Below are 18988 nucleotides of genomic sequence, written 5' to 3'. Positions count from 1 at the left end.
GTCAAAATGCTGAGTCAAGGGTGGTCTAGAGGAAACTTGGCCACCCCTTCCTCAGCGGAAGGACCTACAAACAAGGCCAGGAGTGGAACTCACGTAGGTCTCGAGGACTAATCAGTCTGAAGAGACTGCCAAGCATATCATACTGGATTGCGACAAGCAACCAGGCGATGAATGGGATGTTAGTATAGGGGAAAAACTCCTGGCTCTTGTAAAGGACACAGGTATTGGTTTGCCTAACTAACATACTACTTGGGAACACAATAAGATAAACTTCGGTTGACGTGTGGGGTTCTTTGAACCTTTGGATCCTTGAATCCGTCCCTTCAAAAACAATAAACAATGATTCGCCTGACCATACAAATAAATATATTTATGAATAGGGTTACCTGCTAAAGACGGTTCCCAAGTATTCAAAATGATTGACTTGCTCTAATTGCTCGACACCACTTACAATATTTATTTCACACAATATAAATAAATCATTTAGTTATTTATGAAATATATTTTTGATGGAATATTTGTTTGTTTTTAGAAGTGTAAATATTCATTTTATTAAGTGAGAGTTGGAAACCGAGTTTGGATAAAAGATATGAGCACATATGGGATTGTCAAAAGTGGAGCAGAGCAGCCTCGGTCATATATAATAACCCTTCAAAATGGGACAGAGTTAAGATGGCATCTCATCCATACATCTGATACTGCAGAATCAAATTGAGATGAATAACATGCTCAAGATATGACAAGCAACTGCTACGGAAAGCTTAGACAGTCCCGAAATATTAGGCATCTATTAATATTTCAAACTTAGACGAAACTGTAGAGAATGGAAGATAAGCTTACATTTGGTAATCTGTGTACTTTCGTTTGTACAAATGATACAATACAAAATTGAATTTTGAATTTGAATGTGCTGAATATTTGAAGTAGCTTGATTTCTCCTTTATATTGAATTGTTTGAAATTTCATAAATATAAATATTTAAAAATCGTTTGAAATTTTCTAGATATTAATGAGAGATCGACAAGGAAAAGCATTGTCCAATACATTATAATTTAACAGTATTCTTGTAAATATTCTAAATAAATATTAATATTAGAGACGAAAACGAATAATAATTGTTTTGCCAAGTGTTCAAAGACTCACTGAGCCGCTACAGTTACTCTGCGCATTCCCTGCTTGGTGGTGTTTAAAGGTGTCATGATGGTAGTGATGATGATGATGATGATGATGTCCAGATGATTTTGTCCAATTGTGGTGCGGTGAGAAGCATTGTGTGATCTGTACCAATACCACTTATTATTGGCACTGCTAGCTCTATTCAAGTGTTGAAACTGCAATAAATCAAATAAATTTATTTCAATACCATGCATTCAAATTTCCAATAGTCTTATAATTTTATTGGGAGAATAATCTTGACTGATATATTAAGAAGCATTGAGAAGCATTTCCATGTTAAATCATATACAGAGTTGAGTCATATGTATGGGAAACCCTTCAATAAGTTGGAGACTGTTGTAGATATAATACTGTAACTTTCAGGGTTAGTTATTGGTCAAATACTCTACCTTTTGACATACAACTGAATACATATATACAAAACCCCTCATAAGGGGGTGACTTAGGGGTTGTAACATGAATATTTTAAATGTGAACACTCATTGTATGGTACATCATTTTAAAGGCCTTTTTGAAGCAAGAAAAGATGCATCAACAAGAATGTTCTATGATACTTTTATCCAAAATGGCGCCTGATTGAAGTTTTAGTTTTGAAATGGTTGGTGGAGTATGGTATTGAAAATTAAAACAACACTTATTTGAATGAATAACGAAATACATTGAAAAAACTGGTTATTTATCAAGTAATCTGTTTACTTGATAAACTAAATAAGTTACTAGTTGATTAGATTTGATTTCAAAAGATGCTCGAAATACCCTCCTTCTCTCGTTTGACAGTGTGCCAGTCTGTCATGAATGTAAATAGTAATATGCAAAATGGAATGTAAATAGTAGTGAACAGATCACTAAGTAAATAACCAACTTTTCAATGTATTTCGTTATTCATTCAAATAAGTGTTGTTTTAACTTTTAACATGTGGTATTTACATTTAAAATATTTGAGTTACAACCCCTCCTTTCATTAAAAACTAAAACTTCAATCATCCACCATTTCGGATACAAGTATCATAGAACATTTTTATTAATGTCATCTTTCTTGTTTTAAAAAGGAATTTAAAATGATGTTGTATTTTCTTTTGTATGAGAATGACCTACTCAAAATAAACCTTCAAGATTTCACTACTCTGTCTTTTGCAGATGGTACCGTATTGATCTTAAATTGCAAAAGCTGGGAAGAAACTTTTAATATAGCAAATAGGAAACTATTCACAGTTGAAAAATGGTTGCAAGACCATATCTTGACTTTGAATATTGATAAAACTAAGTACATCACTTTTTCTTTATTCTTATGCATTTATAAAATGCAAACCAGAGGCCTGGCCTGAAGGAGCCATTATATCCCCTATTATGGTAAACTATCCAGTTCCACAACTCACGCAGCTAAAACTACGAGTAAAGCGGTCCCTATTGCCAACTTGAATCCCGTGGAGGGCTATAGTAGAGATACGCGTGAATGAAAGATTTGCATCTGTTCTACCAAAATGTCCGAGGACTACGGACAAAATCAGTTGAATTCTTTACTTCTGTTGTAAGTAATGACTTTGATATTATTGCTCTAACTGAAACATGATTGGGTGATCAACACTGTAGCTCAAACTTCTTTCCTCCAAGTTATTATGTTTTCAGAGCTAATAGGTAATATGATACACTTGGGCAGACTAGAGGAGGAGGATCATTGCTTGCTGTGAAGAAGTCTCAACCTGCATTTAGAAGATTCGACCTAGAACTATTACCTGAGGTTGTATGGATTGAGATGATTAAACTACCAGGACACCATCTTTTAGTTTCCTGTCATTATATTTCTCCTTCTTCAGATTTACAATCCTTCAGCAGATACCTTGAGAAGCTGATCAATAGCTCCTTGGATCTAGTAATTTTAGGTGATTTCAACGCTGATGCAGTTCATTGGATTGATTATTCTCTTGTACCTAATGCTCATTATCAGGCACTGCGAAGAGCAGATGTCATACTGCAATTTATTGATGAGAACTGTCTTGATCAATATAATAGAGGTTGTAATGACGATAGAGTCCTTGATCTAGTGTTGAGCAACCTGAAGAATGTTGATATTTCTCATTCAGCTACGCCATTTGTAACACCTGACGTCTATCATCCCCCTTTTTCAGTGAAGATAAGGGGTGTCTCTCCAAGTGTACCTACTGCTCCAACCAATGCAGTTTACAACTTCAAGAAATCACCATGACTGTATAATGAAATCCAAGATACCAGTTGGTGTACCGTTATGAATTATAGTAACCCTGATGAGGCTGCTAAAACACTGTCTGGTGTGATCAAAAGAGCAATGGATAATTGCATCCCGAAAACACCTAAGGAGTCACCATATCCCAAGTGGTTCTCTTTCAGATTGATACGGCTGATTAAGGCAAAAAAGAAAGCACATAAACATGAGTTATATAAGAGAAGTCTCCTCAACAGGGATTATGTCAAATTTGCCACCCTGCGTTCTCAAGTGAAGAGTCAACTGAAATGGGACAGGCAAGTTATGATAGAAAACACAGAAACTCACTTGCAAGCTGAACCAAGAAGCTTTTGGAGATATGTGAGGCAGAACCGAACAGAAGCCAACAATTGTCCATCCTCCATTATCGTTGATAATGCTATAATATCTCAACCAGATGAAATTTGTGAGTATCTCGGTCATTACTTCTCCTCACTGTATCAGATGAACATTGCTCCAATAGATGTGGATGATGACACCAATAGGATGATGTCAATGAAGAAGTTGTTATTAGGGAGATTGACTGTTTGAATGATTCATCTTCAGGACCAGATGGAATACCTTTCTTCATAATAAAAAGGATAAGCCCAGTCATTGCTCCAGTATTGACACCAATCATCAGGAACAGTTTTCCAATGGGAATATTCCCTAGTGTCTGGAAACACTCCATTGTTGTTCCAATCCCCAAGAAGTATAGATCCAACAATATACAAGATTTCAGACCTATTTCCATTCTAAACCCATTTGCGAAGATAATTGAGAGTCGTTCACAAACAGATCTTGAGGAATGTAAAAACCACCATCACAGAATGTCAACATGGATTCATGCCGGATTCATGCCATAAATTTACTTTGCATATGCTCAATCACTATTTCAATACATTATTGAAGTATGGTAAGGTGCATATGATACGCATTTAAAAAAATTATTTATCCTACAAAAACATATTATAAGAGCAGCATTAGGAAGGCCACGACTCTATCCTAATAGGGAAATCTTTCTTGAATTTAGGGTTCAGACAATAAGACAGAATTATATGAAAAGCATTATACTCCATATCAATAAATCAATTTTGCTACACACATTTCACCCCATAATACACGTCCTAACAATAGATTTAACACAGAACTCATCAAGCTGACCATATGCAGACATCAATTTACATATTACTACATTATAAATAAAATTCTAAATGAATTTATAGATAAAAAATCACACGCGATTCAATTAAAAGTATAGAATATTGGATTCACCAAAATGTATTCTTTAAACTAGTGGTAAAAGGTATAATGCTGTATACAAAAAGAATTATTACTAAAAACAGTGAGCGATGGGCATGTATACTCTTGAACCAGGCATGTAATTGTCCCAAGTCACATTACAGCAACTTATTTTTATTGTACCAGTTCATTTGTGTTTCTTTGTGAAAGATTCACTGTCATGATGGCCTCAACACGTCACACGTGATTAATTAGATTAAAACTTCATCAAAGTATATAAGCTATAATTCTCAAGTTTTTTTTTTTTTTTTGCTCTGAGCCTGTGCGATTTTTTGTATAATAGGTATAGCTTCATTAGCAATCTAATTTCTTCTTTAGCATTATTAATTGTATATTCATTCATACTGACCTGAATTGAAGCTGAGTAAGTAAACTGCCAACACACAAGGAATCTTATGTTGGCAGTGCCAAGTATAACAGTGATATTATTGCTGCAATTGAGTTACAATTAATGTTATTTATATTGTATTGTAAAAACATGTATTTGTAATTTTTGGCAATGAATTCAATTCAATTCAATGTACCATACAATGGCTGTTTACATTTAAAATATTCGAGTAACAACCTCTAGTCACCTCCTTATGAGGGGGTTGAAATTCAGTTGTATGTCAAAAGGTAGAGTATTTGATCAATAACTTATCCTGCAAATTACAGTATTATATCTAAAACAGTCTCCAATTTATTGAAGGGTTCCCATACATATGACTCACTCTGTATAATGCTTCTCAAATGCTTTCCAATAAAGTTCTAAAAGAGAGAAGGTTGCCTACCGACTGGAAAAGAAGATAATTATTCTATTCAAAAAAGGTGCGCGTTCAGATATTAAGAACTACAGACCCATAACTTTGAATTCGAATATGTATAAAACTTTCGCCACTATAATAAAGCAAGGATAATAAACAACATTTACGAGAATCATCCCACAGAACAGGCTGGCTTTAAATCAGGAACTCATCAATCAAACGCCAATTAACTAATAGAAAAGAGCTTGGAATATAGGTTTCCTATATACCAGGGATTTGTTGATTTCCATAAAGCTTTTGACAGTATTAATCACTGCGAAATTTGGAAAGCCTTGGAAGAGTCAAGTGTTGAGAGAAGCTACATAGAAGTACTGAGAAGATTACATGAGAATAATGAAGTCTACATTGAATTGGAAAGAAAAGGTCGGAGTATAAGAGTTGGCAGAGGTCTAAAGCAGGGATGCCTACTATCCCCGATCATTTTCAATTGTTGTTTGGAGTATGCTTTCCGACGAATAAAATGGGATCATAGAGGTATATGCATAAATAGTTATCAACTGTCAAATCTACGGTTTGCTAATGATGTGATGCTTGTTTCACGTTTTTGTGATTTTGCCAAATATTATTCACCTTGTGTGAAAGGCTTATAAGTTTTGTAAAGAATGATAATAAATCTTATTTAATTAATATATTATTCAACTCACCTGCATGGCTTCCTCAGTATGATTTTTTTCATTAACAAAGAAGATCTGTCCTTGAATTGTGACCTTCTCAAAACAACAGGTATGCCAGCTTCTTCTCCTTATCTCGATCAGAACTTTTGATGAGGGAAAGTCTCATTGAGGAAAGCCTCCATCCTACACCTCAATAAAGCAGCGCGGAGATTTCAGTTCTGCTTGCATTTGGTGGTGTTATTCTGCAAAACCATATAGAAACTTGTTTACTCACAAACTAAAGTAGAGTTCCAAATTATATTGAATACACTGATGACTCATTTAGACAACATAGAGAATAATTATTATATACTAGAATTTCAAGATCCAGTAACTGTATTGATATTTTCCGATTCTCCTTTCTTGAGATGATCAATCACAAGATTACCCAGGTCGAAAATTATTCCAATACGAATTAAATATCTTAATTTTAGACTTATCAATATCATCAATTATTTTAGAAATTCGAATATCATTATGAATCTGACCGACCGGATTGGTCAAGTAGTATGGAAAGTTACAAACTTTGGTCTGCTAACACCGCCTGGTTCGTGGGTTCGAATCCTGCCGATGGCATGGATGTTGGATCATATCATCAAGTAATCAACGCACTTCCCATTACCAACAAAAAAGCTCATGTGGGTACCATCAGAAATGACATTAAATGATTCAGTGGAAGTATCAAGAATATGAATTTTTTGCAAACTCTCATGTCATTCACAATCACATCTTGGAACCAACTAAGGTCATAAGTTGTGGAACATTCAAAGCTTAGCCTACTTAAAAGTACTGGATTAACTCAATGTTGACGATGGTCATTAAAGACTGTATGATCGGAACTCAAGCAAAACATTGATTGCTGTGAAAAGGTTCTACCAACTTATAGTATATACTCTAACTTGGAGGCTCCATATCAAGAAGCTGAAGCAGGTTCTCTTTCTGATGCTGCGGAAATTCTATCACATAAGGCATCTGTTTCCCGGTAATGTTGTCTCTAATATGTACTATGCATTTGTGCAGTCCAGACTTGGGTATGGTATTTCGTGCTGGGCATCCACTTATATATCTCATTTCTTGCCTTTGATTAGGCTGCAGAAGGCAATTATCCGTGTTATTTGCGGTGAGGGTGGGCGAGTCCACTCATTCCCACTTTTTAAAGCAAGATCCATCCTGCCGTTGAGATATCTGTATGTCTTCAAGGTTCTGGCACTATTTTATAAGAAAAGTGGTAACCATGGACCTGATGTAGGCCTACCCTATTACACTAGGAATGCTGAGAGGGGGTTCATAACATTGCCTCGTTCTCATTGTACTTTGTTTCAGAAGAGCTTCGTTTTTTTGGGCCCGAAATTTTTCAACTGTCTTCCCACTGAAGTCAAAAATGTAGCTAGTATTGCTTCTTTTAAATCTAGATTAAGATTGTGGTTGATGAATCGTTCACCGGGAGAGATTGAGGATCTTTTTGGAATTTTAATCTGAACTTTATTCACTCGTTCTTCTTTTTTTTTTGATACACCATTGGAAGGTGTAAGCTATGATTTAACAAAATCAGCTCCATGTTGTATGAGTGTGTGTGTGTGTGTGTGTGTGTGTGTGTGTGTGTGTGTGTGTGTGTGTGTGTGTGTGTGTGTGGTTTTAATTATTTATTATATTTACTATTTGGTATCTTTCATGTTCATTGTCATTATTATTTTATTCCCATTATTTTCAGTTTATAATATCTCATGTGTGTACGCTAAGCGAATTCCCTATTTTATTTTCAATTGTGAGATATGCTCCTGTTTGCAGACAAAGTTCACTCTTTAGCAAACAGTATTGTATTCTTTGACTGTACACTAAGCATTTTTGTTGAATTCAATATTTGATTATTGTTATTCTGTAATGTACTTGTCATAGAATAAAGATTTATTTATTTATTTATTTATTATATTTTTTGTATATTTTCAATATAAGAGTAAATTTCATTTTCGAATTCAATAAACATAGAAAGATAATACTTTTAAAATAAAACATTGAGAAAACTCACATTGCATTGGAATATACCGTGATCTTTCAATTTGAAATTACAATCACTCAGGGCTGGTTTCCGAGCTCGGGATTTAGTCCAAGTTCTAGACTTTAAACAGCTGGAATAAGAAAATTGGCTTTCCGAAACGGGGCGTAGTCGCAGTCATTGTCAAAGTCACGTTTGAATTAAATTTCAAAAAACTAGAGAATTAAACACAAAATAAAATAAAGAGAAAATAGTCTAAAGTTTCAGCTATTTTGAATTATTTAGAAATGTGTAATTTCGTTAAGGAAAAACGTTTCCAATTATAGAAATGAGAAAATAAAAGCTGCGACTACTGTTATAAAAACAGCGACTACGCCCCATTTTGAAAAGCTAATTTTCTGACTCCAGCTGTTTAAAGTCTAGAACTCAGCTAAATCCAGAGCTCGGAAACCGGCACATAATAGGGATAAGCATTTTCTTTTAGATGTAGACGAGTATATTTAATTCAACTGACACTCCATCACAATGATAGACATCTCCATTTTACAATAAAAAGGAGATACGCAAAATAAAAAAATTCCATCATGAATTCCGGTTGTAGGAAAAAGGTTTTGATAAAAAAGTCGCTGATTTAGGATAAGTTGTATATAATTGTGGTTTAGTATTAACTCACTGTTTAGTATTTACTCGTTGGGTAGTACTGATCCTTGGTCACCATGTTGACCTGGTGGATACTTTGCAGGTAGATTCTCTGCAAAATTTCTGTTGCCAGTTAATTTTCAGCTACATTATCTTGATGAAGTAGTGAGTTGTACAGTTGTGAGCCAAGTGAGGAGACCCATGGTTGTCCTTGTCCTTCTTAAGCCCTTTATGCTGTTAGAACACAATTGACATTCTTGAAGGGTCTTGTAGGTCAGCATTTTTTGGTGCTCTGAGTAGCATGTACCTTGCGTCTCGCACAATCCATCCATGTCCAAGTCCCACGCCTCCAGCCTGCTGCATGAAACAATAATTTCATCACATGAGGCCAAAATCAACAATTCAAGGTTAAAAAACCTGCTACTGCCAAGTATTGGGTGCTTCGCTGCATGTTAGGGTTGAAAGGCTGTACTCGTAATGGATAAAAACTTGCTTGTACTGAAATATTTTGTAAGCTGTGCTTCCTTATCCAGCCACAGCCAGCAGCCTTTGCTAGTGTTAATTTTCCAGCTAGTGTTAATTAATGTTTCAGCCAGCTAGTGTTAATTTGACATTGAAATCATATAATAGGCCTAAGTATGTTGTACTAGATATGAAAAAGTGTATTTAATTCAACTGACACTCCTTCACAGTGATAGCATCACATCTCGATTTATTTCACAAGAACAGGGAGGTAGGCAAATTTCCAATCAAGAATTACTGTTTTTGGAAAAGTGTTGAATAATAATTTGCTGATTTAAAACAATTGTAGTAGTAATAATTGATTGCAGTCTAGTACTTACTGATCATACACGAGTGCTGACCCTTGGTCACCATGGTGTCCTGGTGGTTGCTATGCCGAAAACCAACTTTCCAGCCGAATTTCAGCTACATTGACCTGATGCAGATATGGGTTCCTTGAGGCAGGAGGATGACGTTCAACCACCATTCGCCCACTCATTACTCTGACCATTCTAAAACAAGTAATATTGAAATAATATTATCAAAACCACTAACTTACTAAAACAGTTGTTGATTCCAGTACTGAGTTACTAGTTTCCATTTTTACGCCATTATAATTTACTAGAAATTCCAATAAACTTACAAGTTTGAGAGTATTCAATTGTATTGATTCTATCAAACAGTGAATATCCTCAGACTTCTGAGTTTATTGGAAATGTAATTTTTAGTTTATTAGAATATTGTGAGACAACCGAAAATAATATCAAATTTGAAAGTGAATGATTATTGATTCAAGTTCTCAGTGATTCATGAAGTTTAATTTAATATTGGTTTCTAATTTAGTGCTTCATGTTTCTAATTTCTAAATTTTTAGTTTCTTCATTTCAGACATTTAGGGCCGTTTGCACAGTGTAAGTTTAAGCTAAAGCTTAAACGAAATCTGGATTTTTTTTGTTTAAACTAAAATTCCGTTTGCGCAGTATCAGTTTAAACTCTGGGGGACGCGACAGTCGAGACCGACGAAATTCGAGGCCTGCGACAGAAGAGGACTGTTTTACAGTCCTCTACGGTCGTAGGCCTCGACTGTCGGGAGTGTACGAAAATTGAAGAGTCCTCTACTGTCACCTAACGCAGGCGACATTTGAGGCCTCTTTTTCAGGAGTCCTCTCCCGTCGTAGGTCTCGACTGTCGGGGCTGTACAAAAATTGGAGAGGCCTCAACTGTCGCCTAATGCAGGCGACATTTGAGGCCTCTTTTTCAGGAGTCCTCTACCGTCGCTGGCCTCGAATGTCGCTGGTCTCGACTGTCGGGCCTGTACAAAAATTAGAGACTCGCTTGCAGCAGACGACAGTAACTGTCAACAATAATGGCTTGAGCGTCTAAACCCGGCTTTACTATCGATAAGTACAAATTTAGTCAAACTAAAGCCGGGTTTAGACGCTCAAGCCATTTGCGCAAACTGGCTTGCGCAAGGCAGTTTGCGCAGTTGAATTTGTGCGTGTGAACGGTGGCTTGAGGCTTGCGCAAGCCAAAAAATCTGGCTTGAGCGAATTCTGTTCTGACAGAAAATCGGCTTGCGGTTGGAGTATTGGAATGAGCGTTTAAACACAGCTCAAGCCATTTGCGCAAACTTTCAGGCCAAAACTACGTTTTCGCAAAAATGCGCACGCGAATCCTAACTACAACTGAACCTCTAGTTTGACTGTCTCGTGATTTTTATTTATTATCACCTATTCAAGTTTTCATGCTAAATATATTATTGTTTAGTTCTCAAGTGTTTCATAATAATAATAGTGTCTATAATATTAGTATGCCATGATAATTAATAAATTTGGAAAATTAAAAAGATTTCCTGAGTGATTTCATAAAATTTTATAAATCTTTTCCTTGTCTATGGCAAATTAAGTCCAAATAATACAGTGATCGCAAGGCTAAATCTCATGCCAAAAAAATGCGATCATTTGACCAAGAAGCTGACAGGGAGACTGTAGAGTGATGTGGATTGGATAACAATCTGATATAGATCAAAACTGATATGTATAGCTACTGCTACAATAGATAACTGCTACTGATAGCAGTTTAGCTGGTTTTTAGGTTAGTATCAGTGAAATTCACAAGTCAAATTGCACAAACTGAACTGAGCGTGTGAACAGAAGAATTTTATTTCGCTCGTTTGCGCAAATTTGGCTTGCGCAAGCCAGTTTGCGCAAATGGCTTGAGCGTGTAAACCCAGCTTAAGACCGTATTATACACAAGTTATAAGATCGTTATAATATTAATCAAGCTGAGTATAGACTTACATGCCACGAACACACGCCGTACGCTTTCCTTCATCTCATGCTATTATGATTATCATAATTATTTATGCATATATTTAATTACATGAGTATTATATATATATATATATATATATATATTATATATATATATATATATAAATAAATATAATACGCATATCATCAGCTGATGAATAGCGTACGTGGTGTGTAAAGCCCACATCGATTTTTGGACGTACATTTGTTCGCCGTCCTTAAAAACTCTATGAAATTGAATGGAACTTGATAAACTCATGACACATCATATGTTTGCCCAAGTTTTTTGTTTGCATAAAGAATTTCAATTTGAAGTTGTGTTCAATCTAATAGAATTTGAAAGGACGCCAATAAATCGTACGTTCAATAATATTATTGAATTGTATGTAACTCAAGTTGGTCTGTATACAGCTTGTGAGCAAGTTGAGTTCTATCAAATGAACCATTGGGAATAATAAGATTACAATTACTTGATCACTTTTAGATTCAATATTGTAGAAAATAGAAGTAACAGATGTAAGGTGCAAAAGAATAGATAAGTTACTGCTCAGCTAGAAGGGATAAGTAGGAGTTTGCATGGACGAATTTAAGGGGATGCTTAGGGGGGGGCTAAGCCCCCAAAATGTTTGTAGCAAATGTTATGTAGTTTGAATAAAATATTTTATGTCAGAAATAAAATTAGTTGATATCGTATCAGGATACAAAGATAAAATTAAAAGGATGATAATAATATTATTAATATTAATAAAGTATAATAATAATTTTACTGTACAATCACCGCGTTGTACTTGTAATGGGGATTTAAGGAAGTAATGGTGGGTGAAAGGTGGAGCTTGTTTTGGCGATCATACAGATGGCAAAAATCTCAGTGGAATGCCCTTGGCATGGACGTGAAAGATTTTATTTAGCTCCATGAGAAATATGACATGTTTGTACACATTGTGTGTACAATAATTGATGATGCATGCATACCCCAACTATAAAATTCTTTCAACAATTTGCCTCACACTACCTTCCAATACTGCCACTTGTGAAAGTATATTCTCAACAATGCGCCGTATCAACACCTGGTTAAGAAGTAGAATGTGCCAAGATCGGTTTTCAAACTTAGTAGTGTTATTTTCAGATATAATTTAGAATTTGAATATTGAAGATGTAATCGACAGATTTTCCCAAAAGGACAGAAAGTTTACCCTTAAGTAATGAAGTTTCAGTCTTTTTTGTGTAAATTTTCAGTTTTTCAAATAGACTAATACCAAATTATCCAAAAGTTATGCAACCCTGAATTCAAAAATATATTGTGAAGGGAAATTCAAAATTATATTCACTGTCAGTAAGTAATAAGGTAGTTAAAAAATATTAGTGAACTTTCATAATTTAATCATTTATACTAAACTTTGACATCAAGTAAATCTTCCTTTCCCTTTTTCATACAGCCCCCACAGGAAATATCATGTAACTCCCCCATTGGAGTTTGCCTGTTTTTTTCGCTTCAAATCATTTTTAATAAGAAATAGATATAGGCTACGATACTAATAAATGAATATTAGGAACCAGTGATCTATTTACCCAGAATACTCAAATTCAAATAATATGAATATCTATCCACGAATCTCTCCTAAGTAATACAGTATTATAACAAATGAATATATAAATAATCAACGCTCACCTTTTATTAGTGGAAAATTGTAAATTAGCGGTTAGAATTTGATGAAATTGAGCAGAATTTCTGAATTCCGAACAAATGAACCGATACCACTGAAAGTTAACTTCAGAATGTTTTGTTTCCTTGGTTAGGATGAAGCAAGAAAACTTACAGTGACACTGGTGCCAAAAGTGAGAAAAAAAATCCCTCGCCGATCTCGACTGTGATTGGACGAGACAAATGTTTCGCAACGTGAAGCAAGAGAAAGAGAGAGAGAGAGTGAGAGAGCCTGCACACACTTGCACTGAAAAGGACCACCCTGAATAGATTCACCCTGTTGAGCCCCCAAACCCTTGTGACATACTGCATCGTTGTGAAATAATGCACAGCTGTCTTCCTTCCCCAGACAGCCAGACTGCCAGACACCCACCACGCGTTTTGTCTACGCACTACCACTGACATTTTGCTTGTATCTGTGCTACTGACGATGAAACAACGGCGAAGGTGGTGGATGAGAAGAGAAAAATTACACAGGGAAGAGAAGGAGGAGGAGATTAATAAGAAAAAAGAAGAAGACGATGATGAGAAAGAAGAATCTTACAATAGCAAGTTCTGTAAGACTTGTTTAGGGATTTTGTAGCTCATGAACTTAAATAATATCTTGAAAAAATATCTCCCTAGATTTAAAAAATTGCTATCAAATGTATATTGTTTGAACAATTTAGCAATATGATTGTTTATATAATATTAGTCGACCATCTACCTAGCCCTGTCATTTGCTTCTGGCATGTTTCAGAGGCTGACGGCGGTGGAGAAGAAGGGAAGCACAATTATGATGACGATGAGCCCGACATTTGAAACAGGGGGTGGGGGAAAAAATCAGTGAACAAAGAAAAAACTATAAAACAAGAAAAAGAGCAAATGGGTGTCAATAACAAATTTGAGATGTTCAATGTAGTTTAAATAAAGACTAATTATTTATTTCTGCTATTTTTAGTCCAATGACGTCATCGAAAATCATTTCAAAGAGATGTTTACAAATAGGAATTAAAAGTATATTCACTATACAAGAATGGGTTTGAAGAGTTTTGATAACGCCTCAAATCTCACAGCAAAGTACACGATTTCGATGAATATGAGAGAACGTAAATACTGAACATAACTGAAGTATCAAAAATAAATGAATATTTAAACTAATTAATAAGTTACTAATAAATTATTCATCAATTATTGATTCCTATAAACTTATATTGATTATGAATTTTAATAAGATAATTAATAATTTATTGGTGAATCAATCAATTTACTAGTTTAATGAATAAATTAATAGATGAATAATTAACTACCTTCAATGCAAAAGAAGTAGAAGCATCAATAAAGTCCTTCTCCGTTGAGAACAGTTCCACACTTGAAGCTTCCATCCAGCCCAAGCTTTGAAGTTTGAGTTTTTTTTTTAGATTGATTTCTACAGGTAGGCCTATAGCAGGTTTGACGCCTAGTGAGACCAGACTCCACAAGTTGAAGCTTCGAAGTTGAAGTTGACACTTAAATCTTTCTGATTTTGTTCAACATTGTACACGCTGTCCGAACCACCTCTGGAAATAATGATAGATTGAAATCTCCGAATATCAATGAGAATAATATTATTATCTGAGAGATGAGAATGGAACGCATAATCATAGAATGAATACATCATAGCAAATCCAAAACGCTATTGAATTTCAAAATAGATAAATACAGAGTTGTTCTAAATGATGCACCCATTTGAAGAAATTCATATTAACTCAAGTACTGATGGGGGTGTAAAGAGTGTTCATTTTGGATAAGTAATTCAGTGAATATATTTTTTTCAAAATGGGTCCATCATTTAGAATAACTCTGCGCAAAAGAGAAATTACAACATCATATCACCTGCAAGGAATCATCCTGTGCGGACGTGGGAGTCACTTATATTACACGAATACAATCATAATTCACTGCCACGAAAGTAATTCTCAATTTTTTTATAAATAACAACAAAGAGGAACGAGAAAAATAAGTAAGTACCAGCCAGGTGAGGATGAAAAGAGAGAGAAAAAGGGTGTTTCGATTAGAGAGAAAGAAAGAAAATGAGAGAGTAATTGCAGGTGGCAAACATACTATATATTTTAATTATATTAATTATTCGTACAGTATAATAAAGAAAAGTTTTATAATATTCATTTTTCCTTTATAAGATTAAAATAACATGATGAATTCATAGGCCTATATAGACTGAAAAGTTTCACAATAATATTGAGCAAAGAAATATAATGAAATATGCGAAAATTGAGGTATTACTGTAATGTTTTCACATGTAACGGTGATGTTTGGACCTTAGGGAAACGACATTTCTTGAAATGGAATAGAAATCATCAAGTATCCTTTTTATATTTTATAGATCCACTATCTACATCTTTCAACTTATTTTCAATTTCCAATAAAATGAACAACATTGAATTGATGCTAGTTTATGTTCATGTTTGTAAAATTCATATAAATCAATAAAATATAAAAACTGTACTTGATTATATTTATTTCATTTCAAAAAGAGATATAGTGTGAAAGTTATGTAGGCTTTAAGTAGCAGGCCTACAATGTCAAGTCAACAATCTAGTCAATTGTTCTTGTATTATTAACACGAAACTATAAAATCATTGGAACACATTTTTTCTTGGTTTGTGGAAGTTGCATTGTTATTTCAGTGCAAGCGTCACTTTTGTGTGACTGCTCACGGAGAGACTCTCGTGTTGATTTCTAAATTGATTGAAAATTTAATACAATTTTCAATTGAATATTTCAATCACAAGAATTATTTCCATAACGTTTTGTGAGAAGACTTCAATCAACTTCCTCTCATTGTTTGAAGTACGAAGTTGACTAGAATAATCTGGATTGAGAGTTTCTACATAATTATATTAATCTGTTTATTGATAAACGATGAAGACACAATCATAAAATGATTGAGAATGAAAAAAACAGGCTTATAGTCCTTACTACTCCATTCCCGAATTTTGATTGGAAATTAGTCGAGGAATGTTCATTTTTTGATACACGGATATATTCCATGTTTCCATCCAGAAGTAATGACAAAACAATGTTAATAGAGTAAATTGATTCAGACATTTTACTCTAGTATTCAGTTAAAAATAAAAACTTAGAAATCTTGAGAACACTTTGGAAAGTTTGAGCCATATTAAAAACACTAACTCACTGAGTATATAGATGAGAATACTGAGAAAAGAAATACAAACATCTTATTTTTGTGAATTTAGTTGGTATATTATTTGAAGTAAAGCAATTAGTTACTGAAAGACAACCCCTAGTACGATACCATGTAATTAAGTAAGAAAAGCTTGTTGTAGTCGCTGAGATAAGATAAGAGTTGATAAGAGTGAGCTCGTCGCTACTCCTGTTTGACAAGTAAGTGCTTGCTAATTTGAGAGTTTAAAATCACAATAGGTTTTTTAATTTATAAATTCAGTAAAAAATCATGTTAATGTATAATCTATACAAGAAAAACGCTTAATCATTCTCATTTATTTTTGTTAATACATACCATTATTTCTTAAATCATTCTAGAATTGCATTTTTTTGAAAAACTTCTAGACTTTTATCTTGAAAAAACGATCATTTTGATATTCAGAGAGGATAACGAGTGAAAACATGAATCAGGAATTTGAAATAAATCATCCGAATTAGAGTATGAAACGCATAACAAACGTGTGATTGCAAAAATGAATTGAAAATTCAAAGTTCTGAAAGTAGATTAAAAATATTTTGGTGAGCGGTTATATGTTAAAAGTAGAATGTATAATCGATTAGTTATCATATGAAAATGAAAAGGGACTCACCAATTTGTTGTTACACAATTAAATACAGTACTCCAGAGGAATGTACAATATGTAGGCAAAATTAAGCAATAAAATTAACTATTTGTATTATAAAGAGAGCGGTGATGTTTTCTGGCTGGTTCCAGATTCACAACTGATGACGGGACGTTCCGATACAAGTAACTACTTTACTTGTATCGATACTTTCCTTTCGATACCAAGTACTTTTGGCATCGATACTTTTGTTTCGATACTTACTCGGTATCGAATCAAAAGTACTCGTATCGAATCAAAAAGTACTTGGATCAGTCGTATCGAATCAAAAATATTCTATCGGTAAATCTATATCGTTTATAAAATTAAGTAGGTACAGTACTCTAATTGCATCAAATGAGTGGTTATAAAATTTAACTAAGTATTTTATCATCATTGTATCTGAAACTTTGAAAGACCATCGTAGTCGACAAACAATAATCTGGATACAAGTTGTATAACCTATATCACCAGTTCGCCACTCTTTGACTCTATCTATCTCTTTGAGCATTTGCGTTTGCCCGTTGGTAACAAGAAGTTTGAGCCAATTCTATTCTATTTTGTTGTTGAGAAAACCGTTGGTGAAATAGGCCTAATTGAAGTAGGCTATCCTTGTAGGATTCCTACACAATCTATTATTTAAATTATTCAAGATCAATATAGTAGGTACAAAAGTACAAAAGGTAACCGGAAACGTAGGTTTTTCAGAAGTATCGAATTAATTTTCAAAAGTACTCATATTCTGATACCTACTCATATCGATACTTTTCTTCCGATACCTTAGAGGTATCGATACTTTTGTTTCGATACCGATACCAAGTACTGGTATCGATACTTTTGAGGTATCGGAACGTCCCTACGCGGGGGAGTGATGACTAGAGTAATAAATTAAAGGCGAACAATGGAAGCCAGAGGAAGAAATATGACCGTCTCGGAATAATAATTAATCTTGCCTGCCTGATAAGATAATGCGGAGGCCTCTGAATTATTATTATTATTTTTTTATCAGTGGATTTCTATTTTCGAGGGATGATGAGAAATCCTATAATTTAACAGAATAACTTTTCATTATTTATGTCAACTAAAATTATTGAAATGCAATAAATTTCCACAAGTCTAGTACCTTTTCTTATAGTTGATGAATCAGAAAACCTTACAGTTGTGTTGTGAGTGATATGGTACTTTTCCATAATGAAAACACAATTTTTTTAAAAAAACTTCAACTTTAAACTTTTTAAAAAGTGGTTGACAATTTAAATTAGTGTTTTCAAAAACAGAAAAACCTTTACGTTTATTCTATTATTAATATTATTTCATCAAATAATTTATATTTATGGAAAGGTTACTTGAAGATTTTTATTCCATTTCAATAACATGCTAGTAAAAACTGTTATTGATGAGTATTGTTGGTGGAATATACATTTTATAATAATTATTCTTGAAACGAACCAATAACTATATTTTTTTCTGAAGGAGATGTCCACATGAAAAAGGCTTGTGCGTGGATAATGGGAAGAATTATTATGGGAGATGACCTACAGCTTTAGATAGTTTCTGAATCATTAGGAAGCAATTATTATATATGAATTTTGTATAAATTTATTCCATTTCCGAAGAATGATTGAAAATAGAGTAATTTCTGTAGAATTGATATTCTTAGAAATCAAGTATGTAACTCAATAAACATTACCTTGAAGAATGTATCCTCAAAATTTGATGAATTTATACAATTTCCAGATTAGGCCTACTCATTTCAAATATTTCAAATTCAATCGCACATATCTCAAAATGGAAAAATATTAAAAGATCCTTAAAAATGTATTTCATGTTGGTAACTTGATAGTATCCAAATGGAAAAACTT

At 33.9% G+C, this 18988-nt stretch overlaps 1 long non-coding RNA gene across 3 annotated transcripts in view; it reads right to left on the bottom strand.

Moving 5' to 3' along the window:
• Window positions 1-276: 276 nt before the first annotated feature.
• Window positions 277-18988, bottom strand: part of LOC111062096 — a 25700-nt gene continuing 6988 nt past the window's right edge. Inside the window, exons 1-6 of one of the 3 annotated variants that reach the window (XR_005573206.1) lie at window positions 17115-17638; window positions 14589-14837; window positions 9627-9797; window positions 8819-9138; window positions 6144-6355; window positions 277-1331 (exon numbers count right to left, since the gene is read on the bottom strand). This is a non-coding gene — a long non-coding RNA (uncharacterized LOC111062096). Of the gene's footprint in view, window positions 1332-6143; window positions 6356-8818; window positions 9142-9626; window positions 9798-14588; window positions 14838-17114; window positions 17639-18988 lie in introns of those variants that run through there. The other 2 variants (XR_005573204.1, XR_005573205.1) reach the window with 2 other exon arrangements.

The sequence above is a fragment of the Nilaparvata lugens genome, chromosome X (assembly GCF_014356525.2).
Source record: "Nilaparvata lugens isolate BPH chromosome X, ASM1435652v1, whole genome shotgun sequence".
Taxonomy (NCBI): domain Eukaryota; kingdom Metazoa; phylum Arthropoda; class Insecta; order Hemiptera; family Delphacidae; genus Nilaparvata; species Nilaparvata lugens.
The sequence above is the reverse complement of the archived record's forward strand: the minus strand, read 5'-3'. Positions and strand labels throughout refer to the sequence as shown.